General features: G+C 37.2%; 1 pseudogene; it reads right to left on the bottom strand.

Moving 5' to 3' along the window:
* LOC138858279 (importin-4-like) overlaps positions 1–12,989 on the bottom strand; it is a 79,980-nt pseudogene extending 66,991 nt beyond the window's left edge.
* Positions 12,990–20,635: the final 7,646 nt, after the last annotated feature.

Consider the following 20,635-nt stretch of genomic DNA (forward strand, 5'->3'; position numbering starts at 1 on the left):
ATAAAAAATCCGGTGAATATACTTATATACATATGTACTTATATAATACTATATTTACATATATATGTGTATATATGTATTTTATATTAACAAACTATTGATTGCCTTAACTTATGCGCTTACATTTATATATATTATATATGCACACAACAACCACAAAAGAAAAAATAAAAGTTCAAGTATTTATTTGCAACGAATTTCCGGCAGTACCCCTTAGGCTTAATAAAGCAATTAGCAGAACTGCGTAACAACAATTCAGCTAAAGGCACAATAACAATTAAAGCTAGAATCTACAGTAAAAAGACAAACTACATACATATACATTCAATCGGCAAACAATACGTAAATTGCATTTATCGATAAATCTTATAAATAAACATTCACTTTAAAAGAGGAGGCCATTTTAGCAATTAAGAAATTTGCCGAGTATACCGGAGTCGCTTTCATCCCTTACTTGGAGAAATCCTATCAAAATGTTTATAAGATGATCGATCATCCACAGGAAGACATACGTAAAGTGCCAATTGACGCTTATTGTGGCTCTATACAAACTACAAGATTTGCAAGACGTTTCCAATGCTATTACAATTTGGATCCCCAAATTGTGTCAAATTGTACATGATGCCGAAGAAGTTCCTGTTGTGTTGTCTGCACTTGAAGGTTTGGGTGATCTTTTGAAAACGATCGGTTGAACTTCGTGATTTTGTCTTCTCTTGTATAATGGACGTGCTCCAGGGCAAGGTCGCTTACCAATTTGACGAGGAGCGAATACGATGAGGCTATCGTAGAGGGTGCTGGCAATATACTTGGTTATTTATGGTTTTCAACATTGTAACTGGTATGACTTATTTGGTGCCGTTCACACTGGCTCACAACACAGCTGAACAAACGTTGCAGAAGTCCATACCGTTAATTGTAAATCCCTTCAAGCATTTGCTGTGCAGACTGAGGTCGACCAATTCGTTTATGTTTTTGATATTCTCGAGAGTATGGCAGATTTAAATGCTAAATTGCTGAACAATCACATAAAAATGTTGTCGAAGTTGTTCTTGGAGGCAGTAAGTAATGCCCTATTTGATAGCGCTATGCGCATAAAAGTCGCGGCTTACGTTGGCTGGGTCGTTCGCCTTAAGAAAAAACTGATTTTCAAACGAAAGTTGATCGAGCCCATAATTTGAATTGTTTTCAATTTGATGGCAACTGAACCCGAAAACGAAGACGATGATGAAGAATACTTTTTGGGTGAAGACAACACGAATCCGATGACAAGGGCTACTCAAACAATGGACCTTGCACTGAGCGTGCCACCAGAGAAATTGACTCCGCCTTTATTGCACCTTTTGGAGCCCGCCTTGCAGGGTCAGGACCCACTTCCACGTTCTGTTGCCTACTTAGGCATGGCCGCTATAGCCTAAGGTTGCTCGGAGGCTACTTGCAACAAATATCTCGAAACCATGCGCCGGAACATCTTTCGGTTTGAGCACCCGCCTTCCCTAAATTCATTTCGTTTTTATCAATTGATTTTACTAGCGGTGAGTGAAATCGAAATTAATTTCGAACTTGGTTATTATGGTGGTATGGCTAAATGACCACTCATTCCCCATCATCATAAGACACTGTCACACCACATTTACCACATCAATTCACATCCACATCACCACGCCTACCGCCCATACATTCCACATCACTACACCATGCACCAACACGCACACATATACAACATCGCCACGATCACACTACCATAAAGCCATCAATCAATAGATATATAAGGGACTACAAAACGATCCCATACGCTTCTTTTTAGCATCGATTCGCTTACGAGAGAAAATCTTTCGGTTCGAGCACCCGCTTTCCCAAAATTACTTCGTTTTTACCGACTGATTTTACTAGCGGTGAGTGAAATCAAAATTAATTTCGTACTTGGTTATTTATGGTCCTTCGAGTCCTAGTGAACGGAACTATTTAAACATAAAAGAAAAAATAATAATAATTAAATAACGTGAACAAAAACTAACAGCGTGAACAAAAAATAATGTGCCAAAAACTGAACAAATAGTGAAAAATAACAGGTTCATTTATTGGAAAACAAATTAAAAAAAACCCGTGGAGTGACAAAAAGTGAACAAAAAAAAAACCAAAAAGGTACAGTGACAGTTATTGGAAAAAAAAGTGCAGTGTAATATAAAGAAATATACAAATATATATATATATATGTTATTTGTGTACATAAAGAAAATAAATGTACGTATATATAAGTATATACATACATATGCCAAAAGCGAATTTGAGAGTTGAGTGACCGAACATATGTTCGAACACATAAACACACATATATAACATAAAAGAGGAAAAGCGGATAAACATATTAAACGTCCCAAAAAACAAAAACATAAAATGAAAACATACTTAAACACAAAAATAAACGGGCGCGAAACCAAAAAACAAAAAATCGAAACGCGGCGCGAATCCCAAAAATATACATAAAAACCAAAACATTAATAATCAAATACGGGCGCGAGATTAACAACAAAATATATATGCAGCAGCAAAAACACACACATCTATTCTCCCTAAAACCCCCTTGAGGCGAGACAAAGAAAGTGTATCGTTTTAATTTTTTTTATTAATTATATATGTATGTTGTAAATCCTGTATACTGTTAACGTTAACGGAAAATTCCTAAAAATTGATATATAAAAAAAATAAAAAATCCGGTGAATATACTTATATACATATGTACTTATATAATACTATATTTACATATATATGTGTATATATGTATTTTATATTAACAAACTATTGATTGCCTTAACTTATGCGCTTACATTTATATATATTATATATGCACACAACAACCACAAAAAAAAAAATAAAAGTTGAAGTATTTATTTGCAACGAATTTCCGGCAGTACCCCTTAGGCTTAATAAAGCAATTAGCAGAACTGCGTAACAACAATTCAGCTAAAGGCACAATAACAATTAAAGCTAGAATCTACAGTAAAAAGACAAACTGCATACATATACATTCAATCGGCAAACAATACGTAAATTGCATTTATCGATAAATCTTATAAATAAACATTCACTTTAAAAGAGGAGGCCACTTTAGCAATTAAGAAATTTGCCGAGTATACCGGAGTCGCTTTCATCCCTTACTTGGCGAAATCTTATCAAAATGTTTATAAGATGATCGATCATCCACAGGAAATCATACGTAAAGTGCCAATTGACGCATTGAAATTGTTAATTGTGGCTCTATACAAACTACAAGATTTGCAAGACGTTTCCAATGCTATTACAATTTGGATCCCCAAATTGTGTCAAATTGTACATGATGACGAAGAAGTTCCTGTTGTGTTGTCTGCATTTGAAGGTTTGGGTGATCTTTTGAAAACGATCGGTTGAACTTCGTGATGTTGTCTTCTCTTGTATAATGGACGTGCTCCAGGGCAAGGTCGCTTACCAATTTGACGAGGAGCGAATACGATGAGGCTATCGTAGAGGGTGCTGGCAATATACTTGGTTATTTATGGTTTTCAACATTGTAACTGGTATGACTTATTTGGTGCCGTTCACATTGGGTCACAACACAGCTGAATAAACGCTGCAGAAGTCCATACCGTTAATTGTTAATTTTTTTCAAGCATTTGCTTTGCAGCCTGAGGTCGATCAATTTGTTCATGCTTTTGATATTCTCGAGAGTATGGCAGATTTGAATGCTAAATTGCTGAACAATCACATAAAAATGTTGTTGGAGTTCTGCTTGGAGGCAGGAAGTAATGCCCTATTTGATAGCGATGTGCGCATTAAAGCCGTGGCTTACGTTGGCTGGTTGGTGCGCCTTAAGAAAAAATTTATTATCAAATAAAAGTTGATCGAGCCCATAATTCGAGTTGTTTTCAATTTGATGGCAACTGAACCCGAAAACGAAGACGATGAAGAAGAATACTTTTTGGGTGAAGACAACTCGAATCCGATGACAACGGCTATTCAAACAATGGATCTGCTTGCACTGAGAGTGTCACCAAAGAAATCAATTCTGCCATTATTGCAACTTTTTTTGCCCGTGTTGCAGGGTCAGGACCCACTGCCACATTGTGTTTCCTACTTAGGCATGGCCGCTATAGCCGAAGGATGCTCGGAGGCTACTTGCAACAAATATCTCGAAACCATGCGACGGAACATCTTTCGGTTCGAGCACCCGCCTTCTCTAAATTCACTTCGTTTCTTCAAGCAAGATGATATCGATAATGAAGATCCATTGTTTGAGTAGCCGTTGTCATCGGATTCGAACTGTCTTGACCCAAAAAGTACTCTTCATCATCGTCTTCGTTTTCGGGTTCAGTTGCCATCAAATTGGAAACAACTCGAATAATGAGCTCGATCAACTTTTGTTTGATAATCAATTTTTTCTTAAAGCGCACCAACGAGCCAAGGTAAGCCACGGCTTTAATGCGCACAGCGCTATCAAATAGGGCATTACTTGCTGCTTCCTAGCAGGACTTCAACAACATTTTGATGTGATTCAGCAATTTAGCATTCAAATCTGCCATACTCTTGAAAATTTCAAAAACATAAACTAATTGATCGACCTCAGGCTGCAAAGCAAATGCTTGACGAAATTTAACAATTAACGGTATGGACTTCTGCAACGTTTGTTCGGCTGTGTTGTTACTTAATGTGAACGGCACTAAATAAGTCATGCCAGTTACAATGTTGAAAACCATAAATAACCAAGTATACAACTTGGGTATTTAAATTGTAATAGCATTGGAAACGCCTTGCAAATCTTGTTGTTTGTATAGAGCAACAATGAACGTGTTCAATGCGTCAATTGACACTTTACGTATGTCTTTCTGTGGATGACCGGCCATCTTGTAAACATTTTGATAAGATTTCTCCAAGTAAGGAATGAAAGCGACTCCGGTATGCTCGGCAAATTCCTTCAATGCTAAAATGGCCTCCTCTTTTTCATCTAAATGAATTTTCAACACGGTATCCCGCAATGTTGTCCAACTCATCATCCTTCCCATCCGATTTTTCAATATTGATATCGTCTTCGTTTTCATCGGAATCCTCTGCTGCCGCTGATACTCCATCATCGGGTTTAAATGCTGGTACAACCTTCTCTGTAGAGAGTATAGAATCAAATATGCATTCAATCACCTTCGGGAAAACGGAGGCCAGCTCCTCATTTACCACCTCAACCAATAAGGCAATCAAATTAAAAAGAGCACAACGTACATCGAGATCCTTAGCCTTCTCGAGTAAATTCAAAGCGAACGTCATGGTATCTGTGGCGAACGGCATGAAGCTTTGCTTGCCGAACGTGCGAGCCAAGGCAGCATGAGTGTCGATAGCCTATGGACGCAGACTGATAATACCCTCTTTTTCTGTTGGAGCCAAATATGATCGCAGACGAACCGATTTGTTGGGATTCAGAGCCTCGAATAAAATTTTAATAAGCACCGACAAATATGGCTTCATTTCGTCTTCCAAATTATCACAAAACGTTTCTAGCGCATACAACATACGATCAATGTGTTTGGCTTCAGCGCCGCCCCTTCGAGATTCATTGCAGAGCTGATGCAAAGTATAGGTAGGTTTTGTGATGCGAATTTGGTGATGTCTGATTGTAAATGTTGGGAGAATTGTCCCAGCGCAAAGAAGGCTGCATTACGAACAAGTATTAGGTCGGTGATGCCTACTTTAACAGTATTCAGCATAGCCATGCTTAAGTAGGCAGCACGACGTGGTAGTGGGTCCTGATCCATCAAGGCGGGCTCCAAAAGTTGCACGCTCAATGCAAGCAGATCCATTGTTTGAGTAGCCGTTGTCATCGGGTTCGAGTTGTCTTCAGCCAAAAATTATTCTTCATCATCGTCTTCGGGTTCAGTTGCCATCAAATTGAAAACCACTCAAATTATTGGCTCGATCAACTTGTGTTGGATAATCAATTTTTTCTTAAGTCGCACCAACCAGCCAGCATAAGCAGAACTCCAACAACAATTTGATGTGATTGTTCAGCAATTTAGCATTCAAATCTGCCATACTCTCGAGAACATCAAAAGTATGAACAAATTGATCGACCTCAGCCTGCACAGCAAATGCTTGAAGGGATTTAACAATTAACGGTATGGACTTCTGCAACGTTTGTTTGGCTGTGTTGTGACCCAATGTGAACGGCACCAAAGAAGTCATACTGGCTAGTATGTTGAAAATAACAGGTGTAGTTGCTTCGGTGGCCACCAGTGCAGCAGTGAACATTTCGCAAATCGATTTCATATGCTGCAAAAATTGATCCGGGGTCGCAGCAGCCAAAATAGCAAATGTAGAACCTAGCTCGCTTTGCTTAAGATCGGCCGAAGAGCAATAGCTGTAGATGAGCGTTAGCACTTCGCTCATCCATGAGTCATACTTTTTATCTTCATGACGCACCAAAACACCGAAAAATTGCGCACTAAGCATACCCTGCTTAATAATTTGCTGTTGCTCAGCCGGTACTTTGTTCCATAGACGCAATTTTGGTCAGCGCTTCTTAAGTAGTACAGCAGAATATTGACGCACCTGTTGCTCCGGTGCCGAGACGGCAATTTCACAAAGAGCTGGTACTGTCTCAGGATCGTTATCCGAAGTAAGCAAATTTGGATTATTTGCTGCATTTTGGATTGATAAAATTGATTTCTGTTTTCAAAGACTTTTATTCCATTTTTTTCGCTCTTTTCGCTAAAATTACACGCTTAAAAAGTTGCCAATTATTTGCTTATCTTGCTTTGTGCCAATTGCTTTATGTTCTTTCGTCTTCTACACGCAAATATAACCGAAATCACACGTGAGTACAAAGGAATGTAACACAATTTCTGCTTTTTGCATATAATTATTTGAAAAAAGTTATGTGAATTGCACCAGTATTCTCCGTACTTCTTCACTAGGCAGATGATTTTCAAAAAATGATTTTCAAAAATTAGCTAATAAGAAAATTTACTGACAGCTTTTTCTTGTTTACTTGTATCAGAGAACGTTTATCAGAGAATGTAGATTATTACAGTAGTTGAGCAGAAGGAGAAATTTTAACAGTGGCACGTGAACAGAGCTGAGCACTGAATGTAAATTATGCTCAGAAGTTTGCATTGATATTACAGCCGCATGTTAGCTTATATTTTTTTACATTTATATGCAATCATATTCATAGATATGAAATTCCTTTTCTGAATATCTATGATATCATGAAAAATTTATTACATTTTAATTAAAATATATTACTTCAAAAGAATATTTGCTGTTGCTTTTTAAATATTGCTTATGTTTGATAATATGAAATACTTTCATATAAGTACATATATATGTATATGTATCTGCTATGCTTTACTATATATGTACATACATACATAAGTATATAACATACTAACATAATATCTTAAAAATCTTAATATATTTAAATAGTAATATAAGCAAATCACACCTTTCATGATTTAAAGCATATGTATGTACTTATGTAAGTACAATTCAAATTCAAATCCAGTTATTATCATTTATCTGTAACAACATTTGCGCGCACTGCTCTATATGTACATACATACATATGTGCTTATGACATTGCCACACAAATAATGGATACAAAAACCTACATATTTTTCAATTTTAAAACATTTTTCAATTTTAAAATATTTTTCTTCGACAAAATCTGCGTCAATATGTATGCATGCTCATATATTATATAACCATACATATTTACGATGATTTGTAGGCAAAGCTGTTAGAGCGACAAGGGAAACGGTGACAATCGGCGGCCCTTCGTTATTTTTATTCAGCATAAGTCGGATTTTTACCAACAACACAATGTTGTGACGCTTTGTTGTCGCGTCAGTCCTTCGACATAGTGACTTTTTGACAAGAAAACAAAAAACGTGAGCTTCGGCCATTGGTTGTCCGTGGCAACGGAGATTTCGCATCAAACAATGAGTTACATATATATGTGCATGTAGACAAATTAATAATTATAATGGGTACTTTCATATTTGTTTACATGCACACAAATTTCGCAAAAGAGCGAAAAAAAGTGGAATAAGAGTCTTTGAAAGAGAAATCAATTTTTAGAATCCAAAATGCAGCAAATGATCCAAATTATTACAAATTTGCTTATTTCGGATAACGATCCTGAGACTGTACCAGCTCTTTGTGAAATTGCCGTCTCGGCACCGGAGCAACAGGTGCGCCAATATTCTGCTGTACTACTTAAGAAGCACTGACCAAAATTGTGTCAATGGAACAAAGTACCGGTTGAGTAACAGCAAATTGTTAAGCAGGGTATACTTAATGCTCAATTTTTCGGTGTTTTGGTGCGTCACGAAGCCAAAAAGTCTGACTCACGGATGAGCGACGTGCTAAAGCTCATCTACACCTATTGCTCTTCGGCCGATCTTAAGCAAAGCGAGCTAGGTTCTACATTTGCTATTTTGGCTGCTGCGACCCCGGATCAATTTTTGCAGCATATGAAATCGATTTGCGAAATTTTTACTGCTGCACTGGTGGCCACCGAAGCACCTACACCTGTTATTTTCAACATACTAGCTAGTATGACTTCTTTGGTGCCATTCACATTGGGTCACAACACAGCCAAACAAACGTTGCAGAAGTCCATACCGTTAATTGTTAAATCCCTTCAAGCATTTGCTGTGCAGGCTGAGGTCGATCAATTTGTTCATACTTTTGATGTTCTCGAGAGTATGGCAGATTTGAATGCTAAATTGCTGAACAATCACATCAAATTATTGTTGGAGTTCTGCTTATGCTGGCTGGTTGGTGCGACTTAAGAAAAAATTGATTATCCACCACAAGTTGATCGAGCCAATAATTCGAGTGGTTTTCAATTTGATGACAACTGAACCCGAACTACTCAAACAATGGATCTGCTTGCATTGAGCGTGCAACTTTTGGAGCCCGCCTTGATGGAGCAGGACCCACTACCACGTCGTGCTGCCTACTTAAGCATGGCTATGCTGAATACTGTTAAAGTAGGCATCACCGACCTAATACTTGTTCGTAATGCAGCCTTCTTTGCGCTGGGACAATTCTCCCAACATTTACAATCAGACATCACCAAATTCGCATCACAAAACCTACCTATACTTTGCAAATTTTTGCATCAGCTCTGCAATGGATCTCGAAGGGGCGGCGCTGAAGCCAAACACATTGATCGTATGTTGTATGCGTTAGAAACGTTTTGTGATAATTTGGAAGACGAAATGAAGCCATATTTGTCGGTGCTTATTAAAATTTTATTCGAGGCTCTGAATCCCAACAATTCGGTTCGTCTGCGATCATATTTGGCTCCAACAGAAAAAGAGGGTATTATCAGTCTGCGTCCATAGGCTATCGACACTCATGCTGCCTTGGCTCGCACGTTCGGCAAGCAAAGCTTCATGCCGTTCGCCACAGATACCATGACGTTCGCTTTGAATTTACTCGAGAAGGCTAAGGATCTCGATGTACGTTGTGCTCTTTTTAATTTGATTGCCTTATTGGTTGAGGTGGTAAATGAGGAGCTGGCCTCCGTTTTCCCGAAGGTGATTGAATGCATATTTGATTCTATACTCTCTACAGAGAAGGTTGTACCAGCATTTAAAGACGATGATGGAGTATCAGCGGCAGCAGAGGAGGCCGATGAAAACGAAGACGATATCAATATTGAAAAATCGGATGGGAAGGATGATGAGTTGGACAACATTGCGGGATACAGTGTTGAAAATTCATTTAGATGAAAAAGATGAGGCCATTTTAGCATTGAAGGAGTTTGCCAAGCATACCGGAGTCGCTTTCATTCCTTACTTGGAGAAATCTTATCAAAATGTTTACAAGATGGTCGGTCATCCACAGAAAGACATACGTAAAGTGTCAATTGACGCATTGAACTCGTTCATTGTTGCTCTATACAAACAACAAGATTTGCAAGGCGTTTCCAATGCTATTACAATTTAAATACCCAAGTTGGGTCAAATTGTGAATGATGACGAAGAAGTTTCTTTTGTGTCGTCTGCACTTGTAGGTTTGGGTGATCTTTTAAAAGAGTTGAAGCAAATCTCTCTTCCAAAGGTTGAGCTTGAGCGAATACGATGAGGCTATCGTAGAGGGTGCTGGCAATATACTTGGTTATTTATGGTTTTCAACATTGTAACTGCTATGACTTATTTGGTGCCGTTCACATTGGGTCACAACACAGCCGAACAAACGCTGCAGAAGTCCATACCGTTAATTGTTAAATTTGAGGTCGATCAATTTGTTCATGCTTTTAAAATTTTCAAGAGTATGGCAGATTTGAATGCTTAATTGCTGAACAATCACATCAAAATGTTGTTGAAGTTCTGCTTGGAAACAGCAAGTAATGCCCTATTCGATAGCGCTGTGCGCATTAAAGCCGTGGCTTACGTTGGCTCGTTGGTGCGCTTTAAGAAAAAATTGATTATCAAACAAAAGTTGATCGAGCTCATTATTCGAGTTGTTTTCAATTAGATGGCAACTGAACCCGAAAACGAAGACGACGATGAAGAGTACTTTTTGGGTCAAGACAGCTCGAATCCGATGACAACGGCTACTCAAACAATGGATCTGCTTGCACTGAGCGTGCCACCAGAGAAATTAATTCCGCCATTATTGCAACTTTTTTAGCCTGCCTTGCAGGGTCAGGACCCACTGCGACGTCGTGCTGCCTACTTAAGCATTGCCGCTATAGCCGAAGGATGCTCGGAGGCTATTTGCAACTAATATCTTGAAACCAGGTAGTAGTTTTTATATATTATTTGTTTAAGTTAATTTTTAAAATTATTTTCAAATTTTTAGTTCGATATTCTTTAAAAGCGTGTGTCTTTAGTTTTTTTAAACTATATTTATTGTTTTTTTGGGACATTTAATAAGTTTATCCGCTTTTCCACTTTTATGTTATGTATGTATGTTTATGTGTTCGAACATATGTTCGGTCACTCAACTCTCAAATTCGCTTTTGGCATATGTATGTATGTATGTATATACTTATATATACGTACATATATTTTCTTTATGTACGCAAATAACATATATATATATTTGGATATTTCTTTATATTACACTGCACTTTTATTTCCAATAACTGTCACTGTACCTTTTTGGTTTTTGTTTGTTCACTTTTTGTCACTCCACGGGTTTTTTTATTTGTTTTCCAATAAATGAGCCGGTTATTTTTCACTATTTGTTCATTTTTTGGCACATTATTTTTTGTTCACGTTATTTAATTATTATTTTCTTTTATGTTTAATGGCCCATAGCTCCGTTCACTAGGGCTCGAAGGACCATAAATAATCAAGTACGAAATTAATTTTAATTTTACTCACCGCTAGCAAAATGAGTCGATAAAAACAAAGTGATTTTGGGAAAGCGGGTGCTCGAACCGAAAGATGTTCTCTCGTAAGCGAATCGATGCTAAAAAGAAGCGTATGGGATGCTTTTGTAGTCCCTTATATATCTATTGATTGATGGCTTTATGGTAGTGTGATCGTGGCGATGTTGTATATGTGTGCGTGTTGGTGCATAGTGTAGTGATGTGGAATGTAAGGGAGGTAGGTGCGTTGATGTGGATGTGAATTGATGGGGTGAATGTGGTGTGACAGTGTCTTATGGTGATGGGGAATGAGTGGTCATTTAGCCATACCACCATAATAACCAAGTACGAAATTAATTTCGATTTCACTCACCGCTAGTAAAATCAATTGATAAAAACGAAATGAATTTAAGGAAGGCGGGTGCTCAAACCGAGAGATGTTCCATCGCATGCTTTCGAGATATTTGTTGCAAATAGCCTCCGAGCATCCTTAGACTATAACGGCCATGCTTAAGTAGGCAGCACGGCGTGGCAGTGGGTCCAAGGCGGGCTCCAAAAGTTGCAATAATGGCGGAGTCAATTTCTCTGGTGGCACGCTCAGTGCAAGGTCCATTGTTTGAGTAGCCGTTGTCATCGGATTCGAGTTGTCTTCACCCGAAAAGTATTCTTCATCATCGTCTTCGTTTTCGGGTTCAGTTGCCATCAAATTGAAAACAATTCAAATCATGGGCTCGATCAACTTTCGTTTGAAAATCAGTTTTTTCTTAAGGCGAACGAACCAGCCAACGTAAGCCGCAACTTTTATGCGCATAGCGCTATCAAATAGGGCATTACCTGCTGCCTCCAAGCAGAACTCCAACAACTTTTTTATGTGATTGTTCAGCAATTTAGCATTTAAATCTGCCATACTCTCGAGAATATCAAAAACATAAACGAATTGGTCGACCTCAGGCTGCACAGCAAATGCTTGAAGGGATTTAACAATTAACGGTATGGACTTCTGCAACTTTTGTTCGGCTGTTCTGTGGCCCAATGTGAACGGCACCAAAGAAGTCAAATCAATTTGAATGTTGAAAATAACAGGTGTAGCCATGTTGCCAGTTGATTCGGTAGTCACCAATGCAGCAGTGAACATTCCATTCCAATATGAAACCGATTCCATGTGCTGCAAAAATTGATCAGAGGCCGCATCAGCCAAAATAGGAAATGAAGACGAACCTAGCTCGCCTTGCTTAGGATCGGTAGAAGAGCAGTAGCTGTAGGTGAACTTTAGCACTTCGGTCATCCATGAGTCAAACTCTTTGGCTTCGCGACGCGCCAAAACACCAACAAATTGAGCAATTGCTTTACGCTCAGACTTTTGCTGCTCCTGCATGAGGGCATAAAGCATACCCTGCTTAATAATTTGCTGTTGCTCAACCGGCACTTTGTTCCATTGACGCAGTTTCGCAAAATGCTTCTTAAGTAGTGCAACAGAATATTGACGCACCTGTGGCTTCATTGTCGAGACGGCAATTTCGCAAAGAGCTGGTACAGTCTCAGAACGCTTGTAGGCCTCCTGTAAATCAGTGGTGGCCTTTTTGATTACACCGTTAGCTGAAGAAAGAAAATTTGTAATAATTTGGATTATTTGCTGCATTTTGGATTCCAAAAATTTCTTTTTGTTCCCGAAGACTCTTATTCCGAGTTGCCAATTATTTGCTTATTTGGCTTTGCACCAACTGCTTTATGTTCCTTCGTTTTTTTAGACGCACTTATAACCGAACTCACACGTGAATACAAAGAAATGTATCGCAATTTCTACTTTTTGCATATAATTATTTGCAAAACGTTATGTGAATTGCACCAATATTCTCCGTACTACCTCAGCTGGCAGATGATTTTCAAAGAATGATAGAATAAAAACAGCTAATAAGAAAATTAACTGAAAGCTTTTTCTTGTATATTGTGTGCCTGATTTCGCCTTGCTTTCGTTGTTTGTTCCGTTCCGGCTCGAAGGATCATAAATAACCAAGTATATTGCCAGCACACTTTCCGATAGCCTCGTCCTATTCACTCTCCTCAGCATCTTCGTCTTCATCTCCAGTAGACTCGTCAAATTGGCAAGCGACCTTGCCCTGGAGCACTTCTGTTATACAAGAGAAGACTACATCACGAAGTTCAACCGTTGGTAAATAGATTTGTTTCAACTTTTTCATAAGATCACTCAAATCTACAAGTGCAGACAATACAACAGAAACTTCTTCGTCATCATGCATAATTTGGCATAATTTGGGTATCAAGATTGTAATAGCATTGGAAACGTCTTGCAAATCTTGTAGTTTGTGTAGAGCTACAATGAAGGAGCTCAATGCGTCAATTGACACGTTACGTATGTCTTCCTGTGGATGATCGATACTCTTGTAAAAATTTGGATAAGATTTCTCCAAGTAAGGGATGAAAGCGACTCCGGTATGCTCGGCAAATTTCTGCAATGCTAAAATGTCATCCTCTTTTTCATGTAAATATGAATTTTCAACACGGTATCCCGCAATGTTGTTCAAATCATCATCCTCCCCATCCGAGTTTTCAATATCGATATCATCTTCGTTTTCATCGGCCTCCTCTGCTGGCGCTTTTATCCACCGCGCTTATGTTAATATATTCGAATGTAATTATATACGTAAATATATAAGATAATTTTTATTTATAAGATTTATCGGTAAATGCAATTTGCGTATTGCTTGTCGATGGAATGTATATATATGTATGTTTGTATTTTTGTCTTTTTGCTGTAGATTCAAGCTTTAATTGTTATTGTGTCTTTAGCTTACTTGTTGTTACGCATTCCTGCTACTTGCTTTATTAAGCCTAAGGGATAATGTCGGAAATTCGTTGAACGTAAATACTTGAACTTTAATTTTTTTTGTGGTTGTTGTGAGTATGGGTATTCAAATGTAAGCGCATAAGTTAAGGCAATCAATAATTTGTTAATCTAATATTTACAATATATACTAACGGACCCGGCGAACTTCGTACCGCCTAACAGTCAATTAATGTCGTGTTATCTTTTAGGTGAACTAATTTAGGCTCTGATGAAGGTAATACAATGATACAAAATAAATATGAACATAGATAGATATATAAAAGTATTTAATTAGGATCAACAATACATACAGAAAGAGAATACAAATTAAAATTAAGTACTTCAAACACGTGTCAGAAAAAAAAAGATTAAAATAAAGTATGTTGTGTAGCATGTGATGCACTCGGATTAACACCTTTCATTCAAGCACCTTGTGGCAAACGACATTCTTTGTTTTTTTGACAGGCGCAAGAAGAAATAAAGCGGATGGTTTACCGACACGTAAACATGCCGCGTGACCCTGTGATTTGGTAATCGTCATGGCGAAGGCAAGACGAATCGGGAATTGAATTCGTTTAAATTCAAAGGGCATATCCGTTGGGATCATCGGAATCCTTGGAATAATAACTTCCCCGTCTCTAAATTTCTTTAAAATTCTTTGAATATCAACGCGAGAATCACATTGCTCATCAGTTTTCTTATCACCAAACGTGTTCCATTGCACAGTTTTAGTTGGTTTAAATTTCTAATCATGATCACTGCCAAGCCAACCCTAAGTTGCAAATTGTGCGGTGGTAAACCAGGCACATCCAAGGAGTCTAAAAATTCAGTGGAGTAATTAGTGGCTTCATCTGCGTTTGCTTCACAGTCGATAGATTTGAAAGAATACATAGTTCCTACGATTTGATTCTGAATTATAATATTTAGGTCGGAGTTGTCTTCAAAAAGATAACGGCGGACCGCCCTAATATCTTAAAGGATATACTTAAAGAAAATCTGTTGGGCAGTAATTTCCTTAAATTCGAAAAGGAAATTAGAACAAAAACTCTGGAGATACAATTGATTGCGATATCTGACCAGTTTTCATATACTACAGAGTCAATATCAGCATTATCCGCATTAAAAAACCGACAAATTTTATTTTCTGTGGCAATACCTTTCGACGCCGCAGGATGGCTTTTTCCAATTATGATACACGCCAAAAGACTAATACAAGAATTATGGATAGATGGAACCGATTTGGATGAACCAATAAAACCATTTCGTTTAGAAAAGTGGTCCCAGTTTGCGAGCAATCTAAATGATATCTCACGGATACAAATCCCTCGATGGGTAAACTATGCCCCAGAGCACAAAGTCGAACTACACGGCTTCTGTATACGTACGCACACAAAGCGAGATTGCGACCACAAGCCACTTACTAGTAGCAAAAACAAAAGTAGGTCCTTTAAAAGTAATAAGTCTATTACGACTTGAACTGTGTAGCGTTACTACTAGCCAAACTAGTATCTATGGTGCGAATGCATTTAAACATGGCTGACTAATTCCGCAATTTTCCCACCACCGATTTTATCGTATACAAGGTTAACACGGCTTTAATATAATATTATTGTTATAAATATATAATTATAAATAATTATGAAATTTATCGTGTTTATGTAGGTAGCGCATATGTCCGAAAAGAATCAGCATTACAAGATCTGAAAGGTGCAGCTTGCCGTATTTTATCACCTCATCGAAAAGAACAAAATGATGTGGCGATCAGGCCCGTAGACAAAAACGAATGCGTTTTGTGTGTGGTGCGTCGTATGTGGCGAGGACCTGTGAGTGTTCTCTAGGGTGCGCCATTATTTTCCCGGGTATAGTGGAGTGTACATGTAGAGGAAGGTTTAACCTATTTAACCATTCTGGACCCCTTGGCGAATATTTTTCCTAGTTTTACACATGTTTACTGAAACGGTATATGTATTAATTTCGGCATACTGCTTCTGAAGTAGCCGAGCGCGCAGTGGGTCAGATGGTGATGGAGTAATGTTATATCCATATTGACCTGTAGTGTATAAAACGGCTTTGATTTTTAAAATATAATTTGTATGCATTTTGATGCGCATTTAAGTGCTTTAAGGTAGGCAATTTTATTGTGCGGGTTTATGAGGTTTCGTATTTATTGTATTCTGCGGTTGTTTCTTGTAGAAGTTTTTTATTTGTATCGTTTATTTAAAATTTCTTTACCGTCGGCTTATTAAGGTTAGCGACTCCACGGCTGACTCAGATATGGCCAGAATGGATGCTCTTTTGAAACCTTTGAAGAGGGATCTTGTGAGAGTACAGTGATTAGCCGTGAATTGAAAATGGCATTTTTTTTAGTTGGTAATGTGGTAAATTCGATATATTTATGTTTGAGATATTCTTTTTTAAGGATGTTTTGGTTGAATTATATATATTTATGTTTTTAACACTGGAGTAGTCAGAAGAATTTCTGACTTGGGTTTTTGTGCCAATTTGTGGAATGTTGGAAAATTGTGGCTTTGATGGTAGTCGTACGACGTGCCGGCCATTGTTTCATCGAGTAGTTGTGGCTTTGTAGAAGTCCCCACAATACTAATCTTCTGGGGTTGTACTTAATAGGAGGGAGCGTTTTTCTAACTCCCGAAATTTCCTTAATTGTGAATTAAGGGATTCTTTTGAACTTTCGTCAATTTAAGTTGTTGATGTAAACTTGATCTGCAACCAGTTTACTTAGAATCCAACCGAATATAGTATTTTGTGCCACAAGTGGGTTTGAAATTTTCTCAATACCTTCAAGTATTATCTGTGGTATGAGATCGCGGCCTAATAACTTTAGGTGTGAAACCTTTTGCCAATGCTTGCTATTTATTGATTTTAAAACTGGTTAGTTTTGTTGACAGTTGTAGCCTGTTTTGTGCCCTAGACGCTATAAATGATCGTTGTGACCCTTGGTCTATTAAGGCCCTAAGCTTAAACAGTTCTCCTCGGTGTACGATGGAGACAACTGCTGTGGGTAGAAAAATAGTACTCTACTTTGATTTTCGCTGTGTAGTGTTTGGGTTTTTAATGCCTTTGAGCAGCATGGTACTTGGCAATTTTCGCAATATTGATTATCGGGATTTTCTTTTTCAATTAAACCCTTTTCTTATAAGCGATACTTTGGGGTGAGCTGGGATATGTGCTGTAATGAAGCATTGAGTGGTGTTTGTTACAATAGAAGCAATTAAATTTGCTTACAAAATTATTTCGTTCGTTAACTTTTAAGTGTTTGAACTTCTCGCACGATTGTAATTTATACCCTCTTATGTATAGTTCGCGTGACGTATGTTTTTTATGTTCGGTTGAGAACGATTGTGTTTTATATAAGCTTCTGTTTATATTGTTGTTGTATCTACTTGGGGTCTGTTGAAGATTCTATTGTGGTCATTTTGATAGGTTTAGGTTTTAATAATTTTTGTGTCTACCCTTTCAGCGATTTCGTACTGGGTAGTTAGAAAGGCTCCCATAAAAGTAACGATTTTTCTGGTAATGCATATGTTTACCATTATAGGGTCCCTGCTATCTGTGAGAATATTCAGTCTATTAGTGTCTTTCGTTTTCATATCTAGATTTTAGAGCTTCCGAAGCAAAATTTAAGTTGTCGTCATTTAGTGCGAACTGTTTTACTATTGTGCCTGCTTGACCTTTAGTTTTGTATCGAAGGTGATAAAATTTTTGTGCAAGTGATAATTTTGGATGGTTGATGTATACGGCTGTAAACATGTCCCGGAAGGACGGCCGTTTTTCATAACCTCTGTAAAATGTTTCTATGTCACATGCGGGCACCTCGAGTTGGATGCCTGAACTTGCCTCGTGATTCTGTATTTGTGGCAGCTCTACTTTCGGATGTGGGGTAGGTACAATTGCATATACTTATTAGCTTTAATTGATCAGAAATCATAGATTTTCTTTCTTTGTACTGGTTTAAGCAGTTTTCGTATATTGCGTAAGCCGATGATTTAAAATTGTGTGGTAGGTCCAAACTGTCATATCTACATATAAATGATAATTAACAATACTTATTATGTCCTTATGTTGATGTATTTAGGTACACCCTAATACACGGACTTGGGAATATATATATATATATTTATGTGCTCATGAAATTGAGAGCTCGTTGAAGAGATCAAAACATTTTGTACACAAGTATTCACGGATTGTTTGTGCGTATGTATGTTTATTTTCTAATGCAATTGAGAGCTCGTTGAAGAGATCAATGTGCTTTTTATTGTTTTTTTTTATACGCAATACTGTTTATTTGTTACAAGGGGTATTGCGGGATATATGCCAATGTGGAATTTGAAAAGATGTACATATATATATGCACTTATGTTATTGTATTTTTTTTTCTTATTGAGAGTTTTTTTTTTGTTTGCGTTTTAATAAACAATACAAATAAGAAAATTTTATATAATATTTAATATATTTTTATAACAATGTTGATTTATTTATATGAAAATCACTTTTAAGTGAATGTTAAATTAAAATGTTAATTAAAATTGTATATAAGAGTTTACTATTACCCAGCGGAGGGTAGACAGGCAGATTCTAGGCCGTATGATTATATACTTGAACATATAATATGCGTACAGATGTTCGCATTACGAAGAGAGCGCGAAACCAAACTTGCAGGTACTTGTGCAATTATGTTTATATGCTATTATACTTATGTTAAAGTAAGTATAGATATAATAGGTAAGCATATATGTATTTTTTGTTTGTTTTTCCTTCTTTGTTTTTCCTTTCATATTTTATAATTCTTTTGCTTACGTATTTTATGCAATCCTGCTTGTTGCTTTTTGTTTGTTTTTATTTTAACCTAAGGTGTATTGCTGGAGAAATGTGCAAGTATATACTTGAATTTGTCTTTTGTGTTTGTTGATAGGTGCGTTGGAATACATAGAGGTAAGCGTGTAGTTAGGCAATAACTTAATATTAATTTGTGTTCTTTTGTTTTAATATATAAGTATCTATTAGGAAATATATGTTATACCGACTGTAGTCAGTTTTTCCCTCCAAAAAACACTGTAAGACTGAGACAGTTTGGTAACCGTTTTTTTGGTAAACGTATTTGTTATAACCGGTTCTATATATGTATATAAAACTGTAATTTTTACATACATATATGCATGATAAACTAAAAGAATAGCAAAACGATACGACTCACTTTATACTCCCTCAGGGGTTTTCTGAGGGGATAATATATATGTATTGTATGTCCGTGTGTGTATTCCATTTTTGTTAATTCCTTCTCCGCTTCCAGTTGTGCCTGGTTTTAGTGAGTGTTGTTTTTGTTTATTGTTGTTTGTTTCGCGCCCATTTAAATTACTTTTATTTATGTTTTTGTATTTAGGTACTTTAGTATTTCGAGCTCGTTTGTGTTTCTGGCAGATTGTATTTAGCGCCCGATTTGTGAGTTTTTAATTTTTTTTAAATGTTTTGCAAATTTTGCACTGTGTATTTACATATGTAAATGTGTTTCTTTATTTGTGTTTTAACAATTGAACTTATTGCCATCTCTGTTTTTGTTTTTTTGGTATTATTGCATATGAGTTTTCTGTATATACATATGTGTGAAGATATGTACTTGTATGTATACATATACTTGTACATATATATTGTCACTGCACTTCTCTGCTTTGTCAACACACTTTTGTTCTGTAGTTTTGTTTTTTTTTTTTTGTTTGCGTCACTAAATTTTTTTTTATTTTAGCTAGTTACCGCACTTTGCATATTTTCGATATGTATTTTTTCCAATAGTGCCTTTCTGTGATGCTCGAAGGACCATGACTAATTCCCCAATTCGTTGAGAGCACACACCACCAATGATAAAACATTTCACCACTTCACTTATAATCGCGTGGATAATTTAAATAAAAATGCGATATATACAAGGTTGACACGGCTTTAATATTATTGTTATAAATATATTATTATTAATTATTATGAAATTTATTATATTTATGTTGATAAATCATATGTCCGAAATGAAACAGCATTACGAGTTCTGAAAGGTGCAGCCTGTCGTAGTTTTATCGCACGGGTTGACCAACCGAAGAGAACAAAATGATGTGGCGATTAGCTCGTAGACGAAAACCCGTGAGTCTTCTCAGATGTGATGCGTCGCGTTAGGGTGCGACACTATTTTTCCGAGTAGAGTGGTGTATGAAGGGAGGTTTAACCCATTTAACCAATGGCGAAATACAAACTATATCTGTGGTCCGATTCGGAAATTGTACTAGCCTGGCTGGAAGACGTATATTTCCAATCGAATGTCTCAAATACTTGACCTAGTAGGATCAGCCACTTGGCGACACGTAGCCAGTGCTGACAATCCAGCTGATCTAGAAACAAGAGGGTACAAAGCCCTGCACCTTGCCACCACCAACCTC

The sequence above is a fragment of the Bactrocera oleae genome, chromosome Y, assembly GCF_042242935.1.
Source record: "Bactrocera oleae isolate idBacOlea1 chromosome Y, idBacOlea1, whole genome shotgun sequence".
In the NCBI taxonomy this organism is placed as follows: domain Eukaryota; kingdom Metazoa; phylum Arthropoda; class Insecta; order Diptera; family Tephritidae; genus Bactrocera; species Bactrocera oleae.